The following is a 5,870-nucleotide window of genomic DNA, read 5'->3' on the forward strand; positions in this document are numbered from 1 at the left end:
CACACAGAGAGAAATATAGAATTAAGGAGGGGGAGACACACATAGACCTATAGAATGAAGGGGAGGGGAGGAGAGATGCAGTGAGAGAATGAAGGGGGAGAGACACATAGAGACAATAGAATGAAGGGGGGAGGGCGAGAGACTTTGGGGTAAATCAAATTAACTGGGCAGTGAAGGATGCAAGATCGGGTGCCATTGCCGGCATTTAAATGCTGTGGCAACAGCACTTCACACCTTCCATGGCTAATTGGATTGATCCCAGAGAATGAAGGGGAGGGACTGGGAGACACAGAGAGAGAATGAAGGGGGAAGCTGTTTGACACAGAGTGAAAGGGATGGTGAGAGACACAGGCAGAACATGATGGTGTGCTGAGAGATGATGTAGGGGAAGGTGATGGTGTGGTGAGAGAATGCAGGGTGGGAGGAAATGGTGTGCTGAGAGACGAGGCAGAGGGAGGTGATGGTGTGCTGAGAGACGATGCAGTGGGAGATGATGGCATGTTGAGAGATGACGCAGAGGGAGATGATGGTGTGGCTGAGAGACTCAGGGAGGAGATGATGGTGTGACTGAGAGACGCAAGGGGCAGGAAGTGACACAGGGGGCATGAGTCTGGTTGAACCGCTGTTGTATGATGATGACCTTGTTAATATTCCTACACAACCAGGCATCTTTTGGATGATGTGGTATCCTACACAGAAAACGTGGGTGAACAGTGATAGGGAGCGCGTAATTAGAATAATCAATAAAACATAATATGTAGATATTAAAAAACACACAATTTTATTTACAATCAACATAAAATCTTAATTCATTCACTGGCCATTGTGATTTTAAAAAAGACTCCTCTGAAGAAACTGTCAAACCTACCCAGAAGGAGAAACGCATTAGAATTTACCTCTGGATCTCTGCACCCACTTTTTATAGCACCTTAAAAAAGCTGGCAAGTGCCGCTGTGGAAGGTTGAGCACACCGCTAGTCTCGAGAGCATATTCCCGGTGATCTTCCTCAATCGGCATCTGCACAAGCCACCCTCCAGGCTCTTGTCATTTGCTGCAAAGCAAGGCCAGACTGCCCATCTGGCAATTCTGGCATATGCTAGAAAGGCTGATGGGCAGGTGGGCTAGTCCGGTCCCACAGAGAGCCGGGAAGGCCGCGCTCAGCTCAGCTTCCGGCTGTCTGATTTGGCTGCCCCCGTGTGCAGTGTCGCGCGCCCCCACCCCCCCACCATCTGAACGGTGTGTTTCCATGGAAATGGGGATGTGCCATGAGTCCACACCCCCCTGACTCACAGCACGCCCCTGTGCATAATGTCTGCAAGCCCCCCAGGACACGGCGAAGGCACGCGCGCTTATTCCCAAATACCAGGGACGATTTGGAACCCCAGTCCATCCCTGCTGCGAAGGGTCAAGCATAGTGCCCAGTATAACCGGTAGGCGCTCTCCCCTGGCAGAAAAAACAAAGCATGTTTAAAATTTAAAGGCACAGAACATTGAAATATGGAGATGCTTGATTGAGGATCCTATTGTTGGTACGGGTTCACTACGATATGCCGGCGGTCGGGCTTCCGGCGACCAGCATACCGGCGCCGGGAGCCCGACCGCCGGCTTACCAACAGTGTGGCGAGCGCAAATGAGCCCCTTGCGGGCTCGCTGTGCTCGCCACGCTACGGGCACGGTGGCGCACGCGCCACGCTATTTTATTCTCCCTCCAGGGGGGTCGTGGACCCCCACGAGGGAGAATAAGTGTCGGTATGCCAGCTGTCGGGATCCCGGCGCCGGTATACTGTGCGCCGGGATCCCGTCAGTCGGCATACTGAAGACCACATGTTGGTACTCCCTGGAGACTGTTCAATCGTGTTGTGCTAAATTACATTCCATATAACAAAGTGTTTATTATTCCTATTGTTGCAGTCTTTTTCAAAATCACAATGGGCAGTGAATGAATTATGATTTTATGTTGATTGTATATAAAATTGTGTGTTTTTTAATAACTACATATTATGTTTGACTGATTAATCTAATTACGCACTCCCTGTCGTGGGTTCACCCACCTTTTCTATTTAGTAGTTTCTATATATTAATCCAGCATTAATAATGGTAGCTGTGTTAGTTACATCTCAGATTAATTTAGGTTATATAGGAAAAATTGTCCCCGGTGTGTGTGCTTTCTGTTTTATCGGGTATTCTACATGAATAGTGAATACTGACTGAAAATGCCGACTTCCCAGGGAGGATACATTTCTTCAGATTTTCCACATTGTGAGAAACCAGGTACCAGGTAAGGTACATATTGAATGGAAAATAATGTTCACAGAGTGACGAGAAATGGATGGCGTTTCATTTTCAGTGGCCACACTCCTATAGGCATGCAGCCATGACCAATTTTAGTTGCACATGTGGGGGGAGGGGCGCCATTCTTCATCTTGACTTGGTCTTTACCACTCTACTGCCAGTTGGCCTCTTCTGTAATGTCCAGCAGTCTGCACAGAGCACACTAGCACTACTCTCCCAGCAGTCATGTCTCAGCACTGCAAACCCTGCAAAGAGCTCTGCCACGCCTGGTGCCAGCTGTCCTGGCTGCCACTTATCTCAGCTTCCACTGCCACCTTCAGAAGGGACCTCAACTGCCTCCTGTCTCCCTTGGCTGAGTTAACGCCACTGCCTTCTCCAGGACACTCTGCACCCCTCCACCAACTTCCTCCATCCTACTCTGGGATCAGCTCAATGCTAGAAAAAGAAAATAAATCTGCACAGGTTATAACAATTTCAATTTAGTAAATTTGATACTATGATATATTAAACCAACATGAAGGCCTACTTGTAATAATAAATTCAGCAAGTAGTTGGTGGTGCTCCAGGAAGATAGTTATGACAACTATGAAAAAGAAGGGGGGGTATGGACCTTTGGAGAGAGCAAAGGACCAAAAAAAAAGGGAAACTATAGGCCTTTTCCTGGGCACACTTGAAAAAATTAAAATGATTAAATTATTAAAAATTAACTTTTATTGATATATACTTAAGAAAAAGCGAGAGCTGGCATAAGTGTTTTGAAAGAGCATAAGTGTTTGCCAGCACCAATGTGCCTGTTATGGGCAAAGTTGTATCATAGGTAAGCGAAAATAAATAAATGATCCCTCATCCACAAGAGAATTCATGCATATCCTCCATACATAGGAGTTTGGATGAATGAGGTCACTACGTTGATTCCGATATAATCTGACAGATACTATAGACCTGAGATCAGATTGATATAATGAGTCCCAAATAGCTTTGGCTGTTGGAGAGTAAAATACCTACGGTACCTAGTATTCCCTGGTGGTTCCCCATCCAGGTACTGACCAAGCCCTGCAGTGCTTGGCTTCCAAGATCAGACGAGTTTGGGCATACTCAGTGCGGTCTGACCGTAGGTAAGTCTGTCTCCTAGGCGCACCGTTTTCCGAATGTGTTGGGACCCAAGATCAATCACAAAATGTGTGGATATTAAGTTATATGATCAGAGATAAATGATGACAATGGTGCAATAAACTTATGAGTTTTTTTGCTGGGAAATCTGATCAGTGGTGTTTCTGACTTAAACAATGAACTGTGCAGTCCTAGGATAGATACTGTCAAAAAGAAAGTATGCTCCCAATTAGCCTAGGCAGCGAGAGGGCTTGGTGGTGCCCACAGTGGTGGAATGATAAAGACTCAGGCAGGAGGGTTTGAAATTGCCCTCTCTGAAAAAATCAGGACAGAAAATTATATATGTATGTTGTGTCTATAGTAAGGTTAATGTCAGTAATATATAATTAAGGCATATATGGAAGTTGCAAATTACAAATGTCCCTTTGTGAGAGGGGTAATCCATCTCCACCCTTACCCAGTAGTTATGCACCAAAAAGAAAGAGATTGAGCATGATGATCATGAAAATATAAATATATAAATATAAATATGAGTAGCTATATATATCTCACTTGGTGTAGCTTAACCAGCTTTCCACTGTTAAGTGGGGAAGTGCATATTGGGCCCTGTGGGAAGAGAAGGGGGAGCCGCTGTTTGGGCAAGAAGAGCCCGTTTCCGGCTAAAAGCCGAGGGCTGTCTTACCCTGACCTCTTTTGGAGACCCTCAGATCAGCAGGAATCGAGTAGCGAGGCGCCGGCGGCCGCGGTCTGTACAACCGGAAGTTCGGGCGTCGTGTGATCAAGCTCACGGAGCGAAACGTATATCACTTCAGGTCCCGGCGCCCGAACTTCCGGTTGTACGGACCGCGGCCGCCGGCGCCTCGCTACTCGATTCCCGCTGTTCTGAGGGTCTCCAAAAGAGGTCAGGGTAAGACAGCCCTCGGCTTTTAGCCGGAAACGGGCTCTTCTTGCCCAAACCAGCGGCTCCCTCTTCTCTTCCCACAGGGCCCAATATGCACTTCCCCACTTAACAGTGGAAAGCTGGTTAAGCTATACCAAGTGAGATATATATAGCTACTCATATTTATATATTTATATTTTCATAATCATCATGCTCAATCTCTTTCTTTTTGGTGCATAACTACTGGGTAAGGGTGGAGATGGATTACCCCTCTCACAAAGAGACATTTGTAATTTGCAACTTCCATATATGCCTTAATTAAATATTTCTGACATTAACCTTACTATAGACACAACATACATATATAATTTTCTGTCCTGATTTTTTCAGAGAGGGCAATTTCAAACCCTCCTGCCTGAGTCTTTATCATTCCACCACTGTGGGCACCACCAAGCCCTCTCGCTGCCTAGGCTAATTGGGAGCATACTTTCTGTTTGACAGTATCTATCCCAGGACTGCACAGTTCATTGTTTAAGTCAGAAACACCACTGATCAGATTTCCCAGCAAAAAAACTCATAAGTTTATTGCACCATTGTCATCATTTATCTCTGATCATATAACTTAATATCCACACATTTTGTGATTGATCTTGGGTCCCAACACATTCGGAAAACGGTGCGCCTAGGAGACAGACTTACCTACGGTCAGACTGCACTGAGTATGCCCAAACTCGTCTGATCTTGGAAGCCAAGCACTGCAGGGCCTGGTCAGTACCTGGATGGGGAACCACCAGGGAATACTAGGTACCGTAGGTATTTTACTCTCCAACAGCCAAAGCTATTTGGGACTCATTATATCAATCTGATCTCAGGTCTATAGTATCTGTCATATTATATCGGAATCGACGTAGTGACCTCATTCATCCAAACTCCTATGTATGGAGGATATGCATGAATTCTCTTGTGGATGAGGGATCATTTATTTATTTTCGCTTACCTATGATACAACTTTGCCCATAACAGGCACATTGGTGCTGGCAAACACTTATGCTCTTTCAAAACACTTATGCCAGCTCTCGCTTTTTCTTAAGTATATATCAATAAAAGTAAATTTTTAATAATTTTATCATTTCCATTTTTTCAAGTGTGCCCAGGAAAAGGCCTATAGTTTCCCTTTTTTTTGGTCCTTTGCTCTCTCCAAAGGTCCATACCCCCCATTCTTTTTCATCAGCTCAATGCTGCCTGACATTGGAGCCCCACCATAGAGCTGAAATCTGTACCTGCTGCATCAATTAAGGAGATTACATTTTGCAGTAGGGTAGGGAGAAAAAATAAGGGAGGTTTAAATTAGAAAAGGGAAAAAAGAGAAATATAACACATATACTGTATATACCTACAGTAGCTAACCTAGTGGTGACCTGTCCTTTCAGCACTTAAATTAACACTAAGGCACGAGGAGTAGCTTATATACATTTTTTTTAAGTTAACCTATTAAGTGCTGGCTCCACAACCTTCACTAAATCCCATGGTAGAAATGTCCCCCAGATGGATGAAGGAGAAAATACATTTCAAGGGTACTCTTAACTCT

General features: G+C 45.1%; 2 pseudogenes; one reads left to right on the top strand and one right to left on the bottom strand.

The window, feature by feature from the left end:
• Window positions 1-3,290: 3,290 nt before the first annotated feature.
• On the bottom strand, window positions 3,291-3,409 carry LOC134936912 (5S ribosomal RNA; annotated as a pseudogene).
• A 1,570-nt stretch (window positions 3,410-4,979) lies between these two features.
• On the top strand, window positions 4,980-5,098 carry LOC134936948 (5S ribosomal RNA; annotated as a pseudogene).
• The last annotated feature ends 772 nt before the right edge of the window (window positions 5,099-5,870 follow it).

Source organism: Pseudophryne corroboree, chromosome 6 (genome assembly GCF_028390025.1).
Source record: "Pseudophryne corroboree isolate aPseCor3 chromosome 6, aPseCor3.hap2, whole genome shotgun sequence".
Classification (NCBI taxonomy): Eukaryota; Metazoa; Chordata; class Amphibia; order Anura; family Myobatrachidae; genus Pseudophryne; species Pseudophryne corroboree.